The following is a 21,437-nucleotide window of genomic DNA, read 5'->3' as shown; positions in this document are numbered from 1 at the left end:
TCTATTGACCATTCCAAATATGTTCTCGCTTCTAATGGAATGACTCCACAATCTCTAACCATTCGAGATTGGAAGGAGATGGATTAATGCCAACAGCCACCCTCCACTCGGCATGAGTCAGTAAGAAGTATATTTCTCTCGATTGACTTTAAAGTATTTAGCATGATGAATTGTTTACATAATATACTGTTTGTTTGTTAGGTTCTCTATATTTTTTCGTCTTTCGTATTGGACTGAACTCAAGATCAACCCATGCACATATTCAAAAATATTGTATCTACATTCTGGGATCACTTGATAGGGGCTCGTGATTCAATCAATGTAAGGGAGAATTTACGTAACATTGGTCACATGAGACGAGCCTGGCCAAGCATTGGACCTAGAGGAAAGATTGAGCTACACCATGCACCTTGGATGTTATCAAAGAACGAGGAAAAAATAGTGAAGGAACAAATATGTAGCTTTCAAACACCCACGGGATGTATGAGATGTCTCAAGGGAGCCTTCATAAAGAAAAAGAAAAGATGTGTGGAGCAACTATCTGGTTTGAAGTCCCACGATTGGCACAAAATGATTCAAGTAAGGGTATCTCTAACCATGAATATAGTAATTAGTGGAGTATCTATGTGTAAAATTTGGGGTATGATGACTGTTTCCTCAACTAATCATTTGATCTATGAATATTATTTACATTCAATTCGTACTTTCTACTAGCATATCCCATTGTGTATCCAAAGATGTACGTGATATCATTTACAAGATGAGAGAGCTTGTGAGGTGTGTATACATTGTATTTTTTCATTATATATTGCATACATCATGTAGTGAACCTCTTTGAATTTCTACACAAAAATAAACAATTGTCAAATACATCTTGACAAATACATGAGCTTGAAGGAAATTGATCCAAACACATTGCAAGATGCTCGAGTATTATCTATTGAGGTGGTTTGTTTGGTGGAGGAAATTTTTCCTCACTCCATTTTGACTACTCAATTACATTTACTCGTACATTTGATTGATGAGATCGCACTTTGTGGGATAGTTCATGCAAGATGGATGTTTTGTGTGCAAAAAGTAGAGTTTTTTTGTTCTTGGGGACCTTCTGACGCTCACTACGCGCGCAGGAAAGCATGGCTGGGGTTCGTTAGTGCAATCATCTCTTATTTGTATATATCTGAATATCTTGCTAAAGTGGATCCCTCTCAACCACGACTATGGAAAGACGATGAAGACTTAAGGATGACCTCTATAATACCTCAAGGAAAAGGAATGAGTAAAATGCTAACAAAAGAAGAACTTCGTAAGTTAAATAGTTTTTATGTACTCAATAGTGATGTAATGAGCAAATGGGTGACACTATATAATGAAGCAAGGGCAAGAAGAAAAAGCCAAAGACATTAAGCATTTCGCACCAGATATGGACGTAATGTCTTATTTCCAGATCATCTAAATGCGCTCCCACATCATATTGATATAGATTGGTTACATGAGGAAATGGAGAGAATGGAAAAAGAGGAGGAAATTAATATATCTCAAGAAGAGTGGGAATACGCACGAGGTTGCTTATGAAAGGTGAGACATACTATCAATTAATTTGTTTCTAGTTATATTTTATATAATAAATTGGCATGTTTGATCTTAATATTTTACTATTAGTGCACATTATTCAATGCTATTTGGTGTGAGGGTAAGCATCTTCGAACTCAACGTATAGATGAAAAGAGAAATACCCAAGATTGTGGTGTCCTTACTCACTTTGAGGATGCCAATGGTACCATGGAAGGTTATTGTGGCTTGATCCAAGATATTCTGAAGCTTGACTTAAGACGATTCTTTATATATGTATTGGATGTGAAGTGGTTTAAAGAAGTGGTAAAAAATGGTGAGCATTGCACAATCAGACGTCATCCAAGTGGTTTTGTAATCATTGACTCTACAAAATTTCACCAAAACAAGAATGACACATTAGTACTACCTCAACAATACGAGCACGTATATATGTAAAAGCTAATTTTTTTATATGTATACATGTGATACATATACACAATATAATAAGTATTTAAGTTTCTTGCTTTTATTTTTTAAATACATGTTGTGTATTATCCAATGGTAAACAATAACCGATGGTGGTATGTCATCCCTATATCTAATCGTTCAAAACCAATATATGGTAATATTACCGACATAGAGATAGCAGATGAAAATCCAACAATTAATAATGATGTACATGATGACACCATAATGGATGATATGCATGATATAGTACACGATGAATCTCGCGAGGATGTTCAAGGAAACGCAGAAGAGGACAATAATGTGGTTGATGATGATGAAGTTATTGAGCAATATAGCAATACATCTGATCGTGGGATAGACTTATTTGTTTCGTTACCTCTTGGTAACATAAACCTAGAAGTAGATAGTTTAGCAAGGGCTGATCTCATTGAAGATGAGATGGATCATTCACTATAACATACTTAATTCGCGTAATGATTCAATGTGTGTTCTTAATTCTATGGAAAATATCATATGCACATGTGCATACTCAAGAATCAATAGTCAAGTTTAAAGCTAAATTGAATTTTTCATAATAAAAAGAAAGTATTTTTTATCATCTTCAAGTAGAGAAATTACGAGATACATGCAATGCTTGCTACTAATTGTATAATAAGGTTTGTGTCGCTTGCCCCGCTAATTACTTATATCAGGCTTGTCAACTAGAGGAACTGCCATTTATTAGAGAGAAATGCAAAAATAATTATTAACTCTGGTTTTTTTTTATTATATTAAGTCCAATTTCAAGTGGTTAAATAATTGCGTGTCTGCAAACGCGTCTATATTCGCGTCTATCTGTGCGGATATATAGACGCAAAATTCGTGTCTATTTACACGCTCTTTTACACAAACATATGGACGCAATGATAGACGCGCCCGACTTTGCACGTCTATGTCTCGTTTCTGTTGTGGTGACAGCTCCTATTCCAGATCCACTCGCATCAGTGACTACTAAAAAGAATGGTCGATTAAAGTCAGGTAGTTACAAAATAGGTGCATGTGTTAAAGCATGTTTCAATAAATCAAAAGACTTTTGGTGATTATCAAACCAATGATATATAATACCTTTCTTTAATAATTTTGTTAAAGGCAATACAAGTAATGATAAATTTCTCACAAATTTGTTGTAAAAGCCAGCAAGACCTAAGAAAGAACATAGCTCATGCACATTTTTAGGGATTGGCTAACTCAAAACTACTTTTTTTTTAGGATCAACTTGAATACCATCAGATGAGACAATATGTCCTAAGTATTCAATGTGGGTTTGAAAAAATTCACTCTTTTCAAAATTAGCATATAATTGATTCTCTTTCAACAATTTGAAAACCAAAGATTAATGTTCATAATGCTCATTCTCATTTTTATTGAAAACCAATATGTCATCAAAGAAAATAATTACACAATGCTGATACTTCAAAAATATTCAATTCATCATATGACTAAATGTGGCTGGTACATTAGTCAAACCAAAAGGCATAACAAGGAGTTCATAATGACTAAATGGAGTTCTAAATGCAGTTTTGAAAATGGCAGGTGTATCCAATTGTACTTGATGGTATCCAGATTTGAGATCTATCTTGCTAAAAATAGTGGCTCCTTGTAGTTTATCCATGAGGTCATCTACCTTAGGGATCAGATATCTATTTTGAACAATGATCTTGTTTAGGGCACGATAGTAAATGCACATCATATAGGTATTATTTCTCTTCTTCACTAATAGGACAGGTGCACCAAAAGTAAAACTACTGGGCCTAATGAGTCCTCGGGTTAACAATTCTCACTACAAGAATACAGAGGCATAGCGATGCCGCTTTTTGACGCCTAATAGCGACATCGCTATTTGCGACACAAATAGTAAAACTGCTCAGACAAAAAAAATGCGGGCCAAAACCCGAGCGCGTTATTTTGCGCGAACGAACGAAAGAGAGAGCGAAAGGAAGAGAAAAAGGGAGAGTGAACTCCATCTTGCATTTGAGAGGAGAGGGAGAGAAAAAGAGAAAGAGGGAGAAGGAAAGACTCTTGCTGCCGCCGCCGCCATTTGCGAAGAAGAGGAGAAAGTGTACAGAGGGTGAAGAGGAGCCGCCGTCGCAAAGAGGAGCCGCTGAATCCATTGCAGTGAGTGCATTGTTCCTTCTTGCTTTGTTTTTGTTTTTCCTCATTTTCTTTTACTTGTTTTGGTTAAAAGTCATGTGTATTGAGAGAGGAAGAGGAAGAGAGAAAAGGAAAGAAGGAACGAGAGAGAGAGGAAGAAAACATTAAACATAATAGGGAAAGAGAGAAAGAGAGAGAGAGGGAGGGAGGAAGGGAGGGAGAGAGAGAGGGAGGGAGAGGTTGTTATTATTGTTGTTGTTGTTTTATTTCTTCTTTTCTTTTATTCTTCTTTGTTGTTGTTATGGTAGTCATAGTAGTGGTAGTGGTAGCGGTAGCGATAGTGGTAATTGTTATTTAATTTTTTATTTTCTTATTTGTTATTGTTGTGGTAGTCGTAGTAGTAGTAGTAGTAGTAGTGGTAGTGGTAGTGGTAGTAGTAGTTTTTGTTGTTTAATTTCTTCTCTTCTTGTTTGTTGCTGTTGTGGTAGTCGTAGTCGTGATTATAGTAGTAGTACTAGTAGTAGTACACTACAACAAAAAAGCTCCATAGACACGCTTGTAGACGCAATATTTGAATTGTGTTTAAAAATGTTGGGTGCCTTTATTACCGCGTCTAGTAGCGTGTCTAAAATTTCGTGTCTACAAGCGCGCTTATAGTGAAAACTACACGTGTATATAGACACACATATACACCCGAAGATAGATGCACCTATAGATGCACTTTTAGATGTGCATATAGATACGCATATACGCGCGCATATACATGTGCACATACATGCAGATATACACCGCATATACACGCGCACATACATGCGCATATAGATGCGATTATAGACGCGGAAAACAGTGTATGAAAAAAAAAACTCAAAAGAGATGTGGTTGTTTAATGCGAGCGCGTCTACAGGCACGTCTACTCTGTGGATCAGTCTCGCTCTTACATGCGCCAAGTCCACAAAACTCAAAAAAACCTAGGAGGTGTTGTGGATCTTCAACGCTTGCGTGTCTAGGAGAGCGTCTACTCTGTATATTAGACGCGCTTGTAGACGCGAATTAGCAGTGAAGCACAAAAAAAACTAGGAAAAGCAAGCAACAACTAACATACCGAAAGCTAAGAATGAACCAAAATACAAATCAGAGTAACCAGAGAGAGGGAGAGAGAGAGAGAGAGAGAGAGAGAGAGAGAGAGAGAAGAGAAGAAGGACTCACCTTGAATATTTGTTGTGATGGGCAGTGGCACAACCACAAACTCCTTTTTCTCCTCCATCTCCTTGCTCTTTGGCTGTTCTCCTTGTCGCAACAAACATACCAAAAGCTAAGAAGGTAGCAAAATACAACTCAAAGCAAAGATAGAGGGAGGGAGGGAGGGAGGGAGGGAGAGAGAGAGAGAGAGAGTGAGTGAGTGAGAGAGACAAGAAGAAGGACTCACCTTGAATCGGTGTTGTGATGGGCGGCGACAGGGCTACAAACTCCTTCTCCTCCCTCTCCTTTCTCTTTGCCTCTTGCTTCCTCCTCTCTTTACCCTTTCTTCTTTGCCTTTTCCTTTCTCCTCTCCTTGTGTCGTGCGGCTATCAAAAAAACCCAAAAGAAATGCACGACGGGACTACTTTGAAAAGAATGACACACAAGTAATATTTTTCAAAAATGTTTAAAATTTTAGTGCGCGTCTGTGCGTGCGTCTATAAGCGCATCTATAAGCGTGTGTATATAGAGCAGGAATTGCTTATAGACGTGCTTATATATGCACAGTTAAACACAGTTATAGATGCGCATATACATGCGCTTATACATGCGCATATACATGCACAAATACATGCGATTTCACTTGTAAATTAGACGCAAATATAGACGCGTAATTGCCTCTATATTTTTCAAAATTTTTTAAAATTTTAGTGCACGTCTGTGCGCGCGTCTATAACTGCTGCTTGTTGTAGTGACGCGTCGACGCGTCTATATTTGCATTTATTTGCACGGATATATAGACATAAAATTCGCGTCTATTTACACTCTCTTTTACACGCACATACAGACGCTATGATAGACACGCCCGACTTTGCGCATCTAACATGGGCGTCTATGTGTCGTTTATGTTGTAGTGGTAATAGTAGTTTTCTTGTTTGTAATAGTAGTAGTAGTAGTAGTAGTTTTTTTTCTTTTCTTGTTTATTGTTGTTTAGTTTTCTTGTTTATAGTAGTAGTAGTTATAGCAGTAGTAGTTTTTTCTTCTTTCCTTGTTTGTTGTTATTGTGTTAGTAGTAGTAGTAGTTGTTGTTGTTGTTGTTGTTTTTTCTTCTTTTCTTGTATATTGTAGTGGTAGTGGTTGTGGTAGTGGTTTGTTGTTGTGGTAGTTGTAGTTGTCGTAGTCGTGGTTGTGGTAGTAGTAGTGGTAGTAGTGGTGGTTTTCTTGTTTGTTGTAGTAGTAGTAGTAGTAGTTTTTTCTTTTCTTTTCTTGTTTATTGTTGTTTAGTTTTCTTGTTTATTGTTGTTCTTGCAGTAGTGCTAGTAGTAGTAGTTTTTTCTTCTTTTCTTGGTAGTAGTAGTAGTAGTAGTAGTAGTAGTAGTAGTAGTAGTAGTAGTAGTAGTAGTAGTAGTAGTAGTAGTAGTAGTAGTAGTAGTTGTTGTTGTTGTTTTATCTTCTTTTCTTATTTATTGTTGTGGTAGTGTAGTGGTAGTGGTAGAGAGATGTTTTGTAGTAGTGGTTGCTGTTGTTGTTTTATCTTCTTTTCTTATTTATTGTTGTGGTAGTGTAGTGGTAGTGGTAGAGAGATGTTTTGTAGTAGTAGTAGTAGTAGTAGTAGTAGTAGTAGTAGTAGTAGTAGTAGTAGTAGTAGTAGTAGTAGTAGTAGTAGTAGTAGTAGTAGTAGTAGTAGTAGTAGTAGTAGTAGTAGTAGTAGTAGTAGTAGTAGTAGTAGTAGTAGTAGTAGTAGTAGTAGTAGTAGTAGTAGTAGTAGTAGTAGTAGTAGTAGTAGTAGTAGTAGTAGTAGTAGTAGTAGTAGTAGTAGTAGTAGTAGTAGTAGTAGTAGTAGTAGTAGTAGTAGTAGTAGTAGTAGTAGTAGTAGTAGTAGTAGTAGTAGTAGTAGTAGTAGTAGTAGTAGTAGTAGTAGTAGTAGTAGTAGTAGTAGTAGTAGTAGTAGTAGTAGTAGTAGTAGTAGTAGTAGTAGTAGTAGTAGTAGTAGTAGTAGTAGTAGTAGTAGTAGTTGTTGTAGTTGTTGTTGTTGTTGTTGTTGTTGTTATTGTTTTATCTTCTTTTCTTATTTATTGTTGTGGTAGTGTAGTGGTAGTGGTAGTGGTAGAGAGAGATGTTTTGTTAAAGAAAATGAGAGAGGAAGAGGAAGAGAAAAAGAAAGAAGAAACGAGAGAGAGCGCTTAAACATACAACATAATAAAAAAAGAGAAAAAGAGAGAGAGATGGAAGGAGAGAAGAGAATGAATGGATAAGAAAAAAGAGAGAGTGGTGGCGAGGTCCGGTGAGGTCCAGTGCAATACCATGAGATGGGAAACACTCCGACATATGTTAATTTGTGGGTGGGTGGAGACTTTACATACATTAATTTTGCTAAGTTACAAGAGAAGAAATCCCTTCTCAAACAATTTAAGAAAGAAAAAAAGAATGATAACAAAAACAAATTGTTTGTCGTAACATAGACCAAATGGAAAACGATGAAGGTCGTGATGTTCAAGATCGCGAGGTGTATCTTAATCAACATGTCCCATGTCATCGCTCTCAATGTAAGCTGGAAATTAGACGAAAACGTCGATTGCCTATAGAACACGTACGACGCTTCGACGAGTTCCAATCTAAGATCATTGATCAAGCGATCTCAAATTTTGAGCAAACGGTAAGAAAAGTGTATATCAATCATGCATTCTATTCGCAAGCTAATTGAATACCATATACAAAAACATTGGGTGTGGCTGGCAAATTTTCTATCCAAGGAGGTGATGTCTTGTTCCAAGGAGGAGTGCACCCCTTGTGGCCAGTTAGAAGAGTTTGTGGGTGTGCGATGGATGGAGTTCCTGAGCCAATCCACCACTTGGAATATACTACCCAATCTATACCGTCAATACCAGAGGAGACACACAGCCTTCTAGACTTACCTACAATCTTGGAGCCTGAGATGGAGGCAATGATCGATGCATTGATTCCCATGGATGTCAAGACTTCTGATCCACTTAGAGAGGAAGCATCCATACCATTATATGATGGGTTCCGAGTATCTCACCTGAAGACACTGCTTGCACTCCTAAATGTACAAGCAAAATACACGTGGAGTGATGCGAGTGTGACCGAGTTATTTAAGTACCTTGTACGCTTCGTTGATTTCCTTTCGGTACTATCATTAAAAAAAATTGTGCTTTTTCAAGGTGTTTTATGATTTTTTTTTTGATTATTGAAGTATCATATATTACCACTTGTAAATACCATACTTGAGTCTCGTGATGATGCACGATATGTTTAACGAAAGCTTGTCATGGACTACAACAGAATCCCTCAAGACTTGGTGCTTACAGGTATCGACAAGACTTGCAAGAGCAAACCATCCCTCAAAAAGTTCTTAGACACTTTTCGCTTATCCCCCTGCATAAACCACATGTTTCGTACGTCCCGCATGGCGAGCTTGACAACATAGCATGTGCATAATAGGTCCACAGATGGAGTTCAATGAATATCAGCAGATTCACGTGCATGGAGTCACATTGACACTACCTTCCCAAGCTTAACTCGAGAGCCAAGGAATCTTCGGCTCGGTCTTGCTATGGATGGCGTGAACCCATTCGGTCTTAGCTCAACTTCTTATAGTGTGTGGCCTATAGTCCTTGTCAACTACAATATCCCTCCATGGCTTTCTATGAAGAAAGGACATCTCATCCTTAGCTTACTTGTTCCTGACTGCTACAAAGTCAAAAATATGGACGTGTGTCTTCGTCCATTAGTTGATGAGATCAAGATTTTGTGGGAGGACAGGGTCACCGTGCAAGATATGAGCAAGCACGATGGGGTCGATGGTCCGAAAATATTCGAGTCATTCTCATGTGGACCATGCATGAATTTTCTGGATTCGGAGGGTGCTTAGGTAAGTAGGCTCCCATTCTCATTGATAATATCTATCATAGCTTGCTCAAGTTTGTATTCACTAGATAGAGGTGTTTGGACAGGTCTGGTTACCTTAGGTTATCATGCATGTCCATTGTGTGGGCCATAGTTAGACTCTCGAAGGTCACAAACCATGAAGAAGATGGTATATCAAGGACACACTGCTTTCTTGCCAGAGGGTCATGAACTCTACAAGGAAGGTTTTCTTGGACGACCTCTAGCACGTATGAATGCCCAAAGGTGGTACGAGCTGCAAATGGTCCACACGGAGTCACATCCAAACAGAATGTGACGGTTCTCAGTTTTCTACGAGTTGCCATATTGGACCCACTTACAGATCAACCACTTATTGGATCCTATACATATTTTCAAGAACGTGGGCAGCTTGCTATGGGACCACATCACAGGAAAGAGAGACACTATAGGGGCACCGATGGATTTGAAGGAGGTAGGCAAGATGGAGGCACTTTGGCCACAGTTGAGTGCTGATGGTCACTTGCAGCTACCTCGTGCTCCTTGGGTTTTGTAAACTAAAGAAGAGCACATTGTAAAGAAAATAGTCAAGTCTATCCACACTCCGACGGGTATGATGCATTTTCTCAGGCTTGCGTTTTCTAAAGATGACCAATTAATAGGGCTAAGATCCCATGATTGGCATAAGATATGTCAGGTTTGTACTACGAATGGATTGTAAGTGGACTACATATTTTGCTATTTGGAGTGTAGTCATTGTTCATAATTCCTTCTCGTTTGTGGCAGTTTGTACTATCGATCGCGATCGCAGGATGCCTTACTTTAGAAATATGCGGAGTGATTTACAGGTTGTCGATTTTAGTGCAATGGATCTCACAGAAGGAGATTAAGACGTCCTCTACTGAATCCGCGAGGTAGGGAGCACTAGAGACGGTCTGTCTCTTTGAGAAATACCTGCCTACTAGCATGCTCATGATACAAATCCACCTTCTTATGCATCTTGTAGATGAAGTGGAGATTGCTGGACCTGTCCATACGCAATGGATGTTCTTCTTGGAGCGCTTCATGAAAACCATGAATGGATTTGTGCAACAATGAGCTTGGCCAGAAGGTAGCATGGCTGAAGATTGGTTGGTATCTGAGGCACTAGTGCATATTTCACAATGGCTACCAACGATGGATTCAGACAACAATATGCTATGGTCAGTGAAGGACCATGATAGACTAACCGGAGATGTGTTGGTTGGAAATGGGGTAGAAAAAAGAATGGATGTTGCAATGGAGGAGAAAGTGAATCACTTTTGTATATTGTATCATGCCTCTATGGAGACGTGGCTTGCTAGGTACCAGCAAGCTACGAAAGATCGAGAGGAACCGCGATCTAATTTTTGACCTAGTAGACTTCATCGACCAATTCAATATCCTGAGGGCATGGAGGAGATGCTGCAGTTTATGTCAATGCGATGGTTGCATGGAGCTTTTACCGTAGCGTCTCGCGAAGGGCTGGAAGTCTCAACCGAGGAGTCAGAATTCTTGAGGGGATGTAGTCCAAAAGTGATGATGTGTTTAGGGTTTGTTGTATCTATATTTTATGTGTGACAAATAATTGAGTGTTTCAATGTACAATACAAAATATATAGTGCAATGTGGTCACGTGGACAGCATTTCTTTGTGGAACGTATTGACAAAATGCGCTCAACAACAGATTGTGGTATCATGGCAAGGTTCGAGCAAGAGAGCCGACAACGAGCAATGGATCCAAACACGGTTATAGATGAGATGGAGTATTTTGGAAGCTTCCAAAGTATTGTCACAGTGGATTACCGTAGCTTCTCCATGATCCTCACTACAACAGAAACGAGGCATAGACAAGCATGTTAGACACGCAAAGTCGGGCGCTTCTATTACAACGTCTATAAGTGCGTATAAATGTGCGTGTAAATAGACACGAATTTTGCGTCTATATATCTGCACAAATAGACGCTAATATAGACGCGCCAGTAGACGCACAATTATTTAACCACCTAAAATTAGCAATTCACATAATTAAAAAACCAAAGTTAATAATTATTTAACCACCTGAAATTGATTCTTGAGCATGCACATGTACGCATGATAACCATAGAATTAAGAATACACATTGAATCATTGAATTAAAAAAATAGAGTTAAGAATTACTTTTTCATTGCTCTCTAATGAATGGCAGTTCCTCCAGTTGACAAGCCTGATATAAGTAATTAGCGGCAAGCGACAGAAACCTTACAATTAGTAGCAAGCATTGCAATATGTATCTCATAATTTCTCTACGTACTTGAAGATGATAAAAGATACTTCCTTTTTATTATGGAAAATTCAATTTAGCTTTAAAATTGATTATTGATTCTTGAGTATGCACGTGTGCGCATGATAAAAACCATAGAATTAGGAATACACATTGAATTAATAAGCAAATTAAGTATGTTACAGTAAATGATCCATCTCATCTTCAATGAGATCAGCCCTTGCTAAACTATCTACTTCTAGCTCTATGTTACCAAGAGATAACGAAACAAATAAGTCTATTCCACTATCAGATGTGTTGCTATATTGCTCAATAACTTCATCAATATCATCGACAATCACATCATTGTCTTCTTCTGCGTTTCCTTGAACATCCTCGCGAGGTTCATCTTGTACTATATCACGCATATCATCCATTATGGTGTCATCATGCACATCATCATTAATTGTTGGATTGTCATTTGCTATCTCCATGTCGGTAATATTACCATATATTGGTTTTGAACGATTAGATATAGGGATGACATACCACCATCGGTTATTGTTTACCATTGGATGATACACAACCTATATTTGAAAAACAAAAGCAAAAAACTTAAGTACTTATTATATTGTGTATATGTATCACATGTATACATATAAAAAAATTAGCCTTTGCATATATACTGCTAATTGCATTGTTGAGGTAGTACTAATGTGTCATTCTTGTTTTGGTGAAATTTTGTAGAGTCAATGATTACAAAACCACTTAGATGACGTCTAATTGTGCAATGCTCACTATTTGTTACCACTTTTTTAAACCACTTCACATCCAGTACATATATAAAGAATCATCTGAAGTCAAGCTTCAGAATATCTTGGATCAAGCCACAATAACCTTCCATGGTACCATTGGCATTCTCGAAGTGAGCAAGGACCCCACAATCTTGGATATTTCTCTTTTCATCTATACGTTGAGTTCGAAGATGTTTACCCTCACACCAAAGTGGGTATTTCTATTTTTCTCTCTCCTCTCTCTCTCATTTCCTTTTCTCTCTCCTCTCCCTCTCATTCCTCTCCCTCCCTCTCTCTTTTTCTCTCTCCTCTCTCTCTCATTCCTCTCCCTCCCTTGCCCTCTCTCATTCCTTTTTCTCTCTCCTCTCTCTCTCATTCCTTTTTCTCTCTCCTCTCCCTCTCTCATTTCCTTTTCTCTCTCCTCTCCCTCTCATTCCTCTCCTTCCCTCTCTCTTTATTCTCTCTCCTCTCTCTCTCTCATTCCTCTCCCTTCCTTGTCCTCTCTCATTCCTTTTTCTCTCTCCTCTCCCTCTCTCATTGGCATGGGAGGTTGGAATACACAAGGCTTACAATGCAAAGTCAGAACACTACAGGGTAGAGGAGTCTGTAAAAAGACAGCTATCAATCAGATGACACTTTTTGGGTACTGGCATGGGCTAACAATATAAGCAACTTGGACCAAGACCATTTCACAAGTGAGCTATTGCCTTATTAATGTTAAGTATCACTTTATTGGCTCCTTTACCCTAAATATACTAAAGAAATCTGGACAACCGGACTGGCATTAGGTCCAAGGATAATTATTGAAATGCAGATCATTCATTAGTTTTGAAGCCACAATAAGGTCGCATCTAACGATGCAGCATCAACCTCATATTTTTGCAAATCCTCACCCACCAGCAAATCAATAGTGGCTCCACCCACATCAACCACAAAAAACTTTTCTCCTTCTCTGATGGATAGGAATCTAGCATTTTGGAGACAATGCAAAGATGCAGCCTCTGGCTCTAGAACTACTCTTAATAGATGAGGGATAGCATCCTCTGAGCATGTTCTGCTTGACACTCCCTTGACCATACTAGCTTCGTGAGCACATTTCCTCATCTTTTGCTTGGCAGCTTCTGCCCATATTGTTGACACGGAAAGACACCATTGAATATCCTTCATCATCAATTGCCCACCATACCTGTCCCTCGGGTAATGCAGATAAATTGTGATACTTTCTTGAGGTAGTTGACGATGAGAGACTCAATTGAAAGGCCTTGAGGAAGAGCCTTCGATTTGGATTGACCTTTGTAAGGAGCTTGTTCTGCTAGATATAACTTGAAACCACTCTTGAAAGTACTTCCACAAGGAAGCGATTGCGTACATGCAACAATCGTCTTGATGGCAATCTCATCAGTAAGACAGCTACTCTCAGGACTGTTTGAATCATCACCAGCTTTTGATCCATGACGGGCTCTCTTTGCTGGATGTTGCAGACGATATCAATGTGGACATCGAAGGCGAGGAGATGCGATGGTATAGCAAGCTAGTTTGTGTTTTGCAGTAGGGCACAGAGGAGGCCTCATGCTGCAGGGGCCAGTCGCGGTTGATGTCGTGCACAGATGTGGATGTCATGCAGGGGCCATACCCTCTCTTGCTCTATTTGCCTATTATGTTTAACATCTTATCTCTTTTTCTCTCTCCTCTCATTCTCTCTTTTTTCTCTCTCCTCTTCCTCTCTCATTTCCTTTGGCTCTCTTCCTCTCCTTCTCTCATTTCTTCTCCCTCCCTCTCTCTCTCTCATTTCCCTATTATGTTTTCTTCTCTCCCCCTCTCCCTCTCCCTCTCCCTCTCTCATTCCGCGTCTATTTCCGTGTCTATATTCGCGTCTATACTCGCGTCTACCTAAACAATAGACACGCATATACACGCAAAAATAGACATACATGTCAAAATTCAAACCATACTTAAATCATTTCTTTTCAAACTGTGTCTTTCTTTTCCTGCGTTTTTTGCGGTTCTGAAGCTTGAGTTTAGCTGACATGCAGTCTCTTCATGCCTCACCTAGTCTCTTCATGCCTCACCTCCTCATAACTCACCTCTTCTTTCATTTCAAACACACAAGAAGGGAAAAAGGAAAGCCAAGGAGAGGAAGAAAGAGAGAACAAGAGAGAGAAGAACAAGAAGAAGCAGCAAGCAAGCATCAAGGGAGGGTAACTTACCAAGGAGAGGAAGAAGGAGAAGGAAGAAGCGCCACCACCCACCACACCAAACACCCAAGGTGACTCTCTCTCTCTCTCTCTCTCTTTGTTTCTCTCTTCCTCTCTCTGCTCTGTCTGTGTATTTAGGATTTGTGATTCTATTATGTATTGCATTTTGTAAATGATCAATGGCGGTCATCGGCCTAAAATCAGCCGATGGAGCGCATCTGATAGCGCGTATACATTTCAGTGTAGACGTAGATATAGACGCGAAAAATGTTTCCTCTCATAGCGTCTGAGGGCGTGTCTTAGTGCATGTGTGCTGGCGCATGTGCTCTGGAGTGTACACGCGATGATACACGTGCAGCACAGAAGGTTGACTTGCAGTCTACACGCGATTATACTCGCGCATTGACCTGGAATGGTGTCTGACAATGTGTCTATGCTGCATCTTAGATGCGCAGATAGATGCGCTTGACAGAAGGTTCACTCTGGATCACGTCTGAGGGCGTGTCTAACCTGCAATTTAGACACGGGGTACACGCGCCAGGTCTCCCAGTTCTGATAGTAAACAATATATTTTTGCAATGATGAATGTGAGGACAATATGCAAATAGAGGGGTCGATATTGCAAGGGGTGGAGGCCACCGAAAAATTGGAGCATGTAGAAGAGCTAGCATTGGGTAACAATGATGGAAATACATGAGTCCAAGAATGCTTTGAGAACGAGGTGGACTCATCCTTTTGTGGTGACATGTCTATCGACCTTCCAGGGTATGTAGGGTTGTGTCAAGAGATTGACATGGAACCAGAGAGTACTTCATACTTGGAGCATCCACCTACTCAATTCATTGACGAATCGCTTATAAGGATACATAAGATATGCATTTTAAGTAATATCATTTTTTAAAGATTTATATTACCATGCTTTGTATGATTTATATTGATTATGATAACATCATTTTTTGTTTGTGTAGGTGACCTTTATGGATATTTAGATCATTAGGATGAGTCGAGGGATGAGCGACGAGGAGCTAAAGGAGATATTCATGCGTATGTCTCCAGATTAGATGGCGAGCTTTAGAGATATAGCAAACCAGGAGTTGTCTCGGACATCATCATGCGGCTCTATTAGATCTACTTCAGCATGCTCTGATGCTTCAGTTTTTAGTAGACAAGGTCAATGCAAACTTGGGCCGGACGACTGAGGAAGTAGTTCAAGGGGATGCTTTGTAGAGATCCGGATGCAGTGAGCCCATGATTGGCCCAGGATACAAGTGCTACTCCACGCTCTCATGGCAGTTTGAGAGAGCTGGCTAAGGTGGTTACTGTAGAGGTACTGACGCAGTGTCTTCATCTCATCGTTGTGCTGGAGTTGCGTCACTTGCAACATTTGTCACATCTGTGGGGACGTCTACTCTAGTCACTTCAGCTCTTGCTCAGTCGTCCGCAGGTGGTACCCCTATGGGTGCTACTGTGAGAGATACTACCCCGATAGGTACACTAGATATACAGGGGTCTCTTGGATATGCCCAGGAGCGTGGTCGCATGTGGGAGAGGACCCACGTTAGGGATATCCCAGAGGGGTATCCCTACCTTGTAAATGATAGGTCAGGAGCCATCATCATGAATGATGAGGGGAGGATGGTGATGGCTCGTATGAGAGAGTTGTGCCAACAAGTTTTTCGGCACAACATCTTGGATCATTGGAAGAACATACGGGAGGGGAGCAAGGACTACATAGTAGCATCCTTGCATGAGGAGTTTCACGTATCAACCACAGCAGATAGGCTTTCTACAGGCTGGATGATAGAGTGGATGCATGCATACATGTCACACAGACGATCGGACGCACGCAGTAAAGCACTCAAGAGTGGGGCTTCAAAGCCCAAGTTGCTAGACGCGGATGAGTGGCGCAAACTCAAGGGGAAGGCTATAGATTCTCTAGGACATTGGAGACACTAATGCGAGGCGGCGAGGGCACGACTAGAGGCCGGAGTGGTCCATCATCTTGGGAGTGGCGACCATAGGACATATCTAGAGGACTTTGTAAGTTTTTCTTTTGTTTTGCTAGCTTATTTTTTTGCGATTGTACCTGTCGCTTTCATTATGAGATCATGTATTTATTTCATGTATCAGTGTTATGATTTAAGTACACTTTGTCTTTATTTACACGAGCATTATACACATTACTGAAACTATTTTGTATGGCCCAAATAAAACACATAGTACTATATTCTGCCACAATTTTTTCCTTTGTTATCGTTGCTATTAGCGTCACAAAATGCGTTGCAAAGCATCGTTATTAGCGTTGTTATGTACATCAATATCAGCCTCACAAATGCTGATACCGACGCAAATAGCGATGCTGATAACAATGCTGATACCAATTGTTCTATGGCATCGCCAATAACGACACTTTTTGCGACGACAGGGAGCAAATTTCATTATGAGCATTTTTGTCACTTTTAACGTCGGTATAAGGCCTATATCTTGTAGTGTCTTCAACTTAGGCTTGGATTTCATTCTGTTCAATTTGATTGTGTCTATAAGGTGCTTTACATGGTGGTTGAGAACTTGGAATTAAATTTATTTTATGATCTTTAGGACGTGTAAGTGGTAAACTAGGGGGTAAATTAGTAGCAAAACAATCTTTAAATTATGAAAGAAATTTTGTGTGCCTAGGATGCATTCAATATTTCATAGTTTTAATTTCATTCACCCATACTAAATATGATTTGCTACCTTTTCTCAATGCACTTTTAGCATGTGTGTGACTAAGAAATGGCAAATTATCAAAGGTGTGCATTCCATATAATGTGATTTTTTTCCCATTAGAATGAACTTTCATTCAATGTGTGAAATAATCTATATTGGGATTCTATTTATGACACCAAGGCTTTTCTAAAATAATGCCACTAGCTTGTAAAGGCACAACTAAGAATTTTTTACACTCAATATAATCGCGAATTTTAATTTCTAAATCATGAACTTCTTGTATACCATTATATCTAATGCTTAAGAATGCAGCTTTTATGCGATAATGAGTTGTAACAATATGTAAATTTAATTCTTTTATCAGCTTTGCAAAAATAAAATAATGTATGCTTCCATCATTATACAAAACAATTTTTTCGTGACCATGCACAAGACATTTAATTGTTAATAATAAATGAGGATTTGGTATCACTACAACAAAAGGCATCTTAGACGCACTTTTAGACGCAATTTTTGAATAAAGAGAAAATCTTACGGGCGCGTCTACCCGCTTGTCTATTTGCATGTCTACAAACTCGCGTCTATAGTTGCATGTATGGAGAATTTTACACGCAGAAATAGATCTGTAATAGACGTGCATATACACACGTGAATACAAGTGCATAAAAAACCAAAATTGTTATTTATTTAATTTCTTTTGTGCGTCTACCAGCGCGTCTACATGGCAAATTAGACGGGCATATAGACACGCCCATAGACGCGAATGCAAAACAAAAAATCTCCTTTTTAAAAAAAGATATTTAATTTCTTTTTTTAAATTTGAATTATGTAGTGCGTGTATGAGTGCGTATACTCTGCATTTTAGACGCGCTTATAAAGCGTGTTTTCTGCAATTTAGACGCGTAGATAGACGTGCAAAACAGAACTGGAAAAAAAAAACCAAAGAGCATGTGGTTGCTTTGTAACCACATGCTCTCTGGTTTTTTATTCCCCCTCCCATACATCAAATCCCTCACTTTTTTGTGAAGCAAATCCCTCACTTTTGTGCATCCCCAATCATCCGAGAATCGCTGACCCTCAGGATTTGAATACCTCCTATGGACTGCCCTAAACACCTCCTACCAGAAGCCGCTTTTCTGATTTTTGAAGTAAACGAAGCAATCTTTATACGTCACATGCATGACGCTCCTCATGTATGCCATTACATCCCTTTCTTCATCATCATGGAAGATGTCACCAATATCTGTAACTCTATAGTACTGGCATACAGGCTCCTCTACGTGATCTTCTGGTGAGGGTGATCGCTCGCCACCTCCTAGGAAACCCCCACACAAGCCTCGTCCTCCCCCTCGACTCTCCCTCCTTCCTCTCTGTCGACTACCCTCTATCTTGTTGGATGCACGTGCTGTTGCAGATACACGTGCATCGGCTGGCGCTTGTGCTTTAGATGATGCATGTACAGGTGCTGCACGTGGAGTACCTGCAATTGGAGTTTGGGAAGTAGTGCCAGGCAAAGACGTCAGAGGCATTCCAGACATGACGTTGAACACCTCGTCTACTGTGGGAGAGCGGCCAAGGTGTCTGGTCATCTCTCCCATGAATTCTTCCCTACTAGGAAAACCTCCAAAAAATGCATTGACCTCTCTACCGAACAAGCCCAATGTATCATTCATGCGATCCAAATCCGGGTCATTGCTAGATGAACTAGGATGTAACATCTGCAAAAAAAACACAGAAAAAAGACAAATTCGTACAATTCCAGAAATAAAAATTTGTTTTTTATTAGAGCTAGTTGGCGCGTGTATAACCACGTCTAAAATGCAGGATAGATGTGCTCTCAGACGCATCCCTAAAGTCAACCCTATGGCCAGAGCACGTGTATATCCGCATCTGAGATGCAGTATAGACGCGCTATCAGATGCGATTTCTAAGTCAATGCTTCTAGCGCGCGTGTATCCGCACGTGTGGGCTACACAATACACGCGCCTGGAGACGATACTTTGAAGTCAAAGCTTCTGGGCAGGGTGCGTGTATTGCACAAGGAACTTTCAATCGATCCCCCTATAGGAAAAAAAGAGAATTCCCCATGGAATTCCCTAGTTGAAAATACATATAAGTGGGAAAAGTAAAAACTAGGGAAAATGGGACATTTCCTAGTGAGAATAAGTAGGGAATCACATAAGACCTTTCCTATGTAGGAAATATTTCCTACATAGAAAAATACAAAATTTTTTATGTAGGGAATAATTCCTATATAGGAAATATTCCACATATAGGAAAAAATTTCTAGAGGTGATTCCCTAGGTACTCTCACTAGGAAATTTGTCATTTTTCCTATTTTTTACATTCCCTACTTATATGTACTTTCAACTAGGGAATTCCGTGGGAACTCTCTTTTTTCCTTATCACTTTATCTACTTTGCCCTTACTCTTGGACATGTTAATATCAAATAAGAAATTACAAAATAAATTTTTAACTAGAAAATTATATAGAGAATGTCATCATTTCTAAGTAAGGATCAATAACATACATCTAATGATCAAAATAGATAAAGCAAATTAAAACATCAACATCTACTTCTAGCAACCAAAAGAAAAATGAAAATAATTTTAAAGGAGCATAGAACTAAAAACTAATTAAGAAACATGTGTGTCTTGATTGTTTTATCCCTTAAATCTCCAATATGTTGCAAAGTAATAAATGTTTGAGTAATCCCTCAAATCTCCAATATGTTGAAAAGCAATAAATTCTTAACTCAAAGTAGAAGTTGTGCTAAAACTTCCACATCATCTAGATTAAGCACATTGCTATTTTTTAAAAAATACAACTTTGCCATTTCCTAGTAGCCAATAAAGAATCTCCTTAATCATATCATCACTTGTTGGCTTCTTTGTATCCTTAATCAAGACTCGAAAGCTAGTTTCAGTCTTTTTGAGATTCATGTATGTACTCTTTAAAGAAAAGTACATATCATGAATTGTAGGCACACCAAGATACTTCAAAAGTATGGTTTCCGTGTTCTCTTTCGTCATATTAACCTACATTGAATAACAAAAAGAGAATAAGTAACTTATTATACTATGTATAGATAATTAAATGACACGAATTATAATATGAAAAGCCATAAATTTAACTACATGACTATTATATATATATATATATCAACTATAAAGCTACCCTTTAAGCATCATTTGAAATGTTAATCTCAAAGCTACAAATTGAACTACATGACTACAATTATATATATCTAATTAAAATATAAATTACAAAAAAGTTACCCTTTGAGTATCATTTGAAATGTTAATCTCAATGCCTTGGTTTGGGAGATCTTTAAATTCTAATTCAAATAAAATAAAAAAAATAGATTACGATTTTCATGTATGACATAAACAAAAATATAAACATTTACATCTAGCACCTTTGGTTCTTTTTCGTTGATATTGGTACCTCGTTTCATGCTCCTTTGTTGCAAAAGATCCTTCATCTTCTCACTTGGCTAGTCGACACGTAAAATAAATAGTGATGTAATAAATCATATCTTTAGTTATTCACTAAACTATGATGCTATTGTTCTCTCACAAACATATATCAAATACCTTCCTCTTTCTTTGACTTTTTCGAGATGTTTCATTAATGTCATCATCTGAATTAGCCTACATTCAAAACTAAAATTAGTAATCACATTAAAAACATTTATATAGAAAAAAAAGTTACATACCTTATCATTGCTTGAACTATGGATACTTTGTTCCAGAGTTTCTTGACGTTTAGTTGAGTACATTATTTTGTCTAAACCATGTGACAATAACTTTGAAAAGCTGGCACAATTTTCCATATCAAGTGTCTCATCTTCATTTTCAACATCCTACATTTTAAGCATATAAAGGATAAGATACTGTTAAGAACATGAATCATATGGTCAATCTTAAATTTAACATGAAGCAAAGAACCTCATTGGATGTATAACATTGAAATTCTTCAAAGCTCTTTTCTTCCTCCACGAGCATATTCATTTATGGGAAATGAAAGTTAATGTATAAGTATCTGTATAAGAGACATTCTCAAAGAAAGTTATTAAATATGAGCTTAAAAGCATTACCTGCAATGATAAATCTGTTTGCTTGTATTGTTGTCCTTCAAAGGAGCTACTTTCTTCAAGGGCTACATCAACAAAATAAGATCATGTGTATACATCAAATGTCTCCAAAATATATGGAATCAAGTACAAAAATGATAAACATATAAGATTATAAGATACATTTTCC

This window comes from Lygodium microphyllum, chromosome 1 (genome assembly GCF_053477565.2).
Source record: "Lygodium microphyllum isolate KBCC chromosome 1, Lygodium_microphyllum_v1.1.10, whole genome shotgun sequence".
NCBI lineage: Eukaryota > Viridiplantae > Streptophyta > Polypodiopsida > Schizaeales > Lygodiaceae > Lygodium > Lygodium microphyllum.
This window is presented reverse-complemented; position numbering follows the sequence as displayed.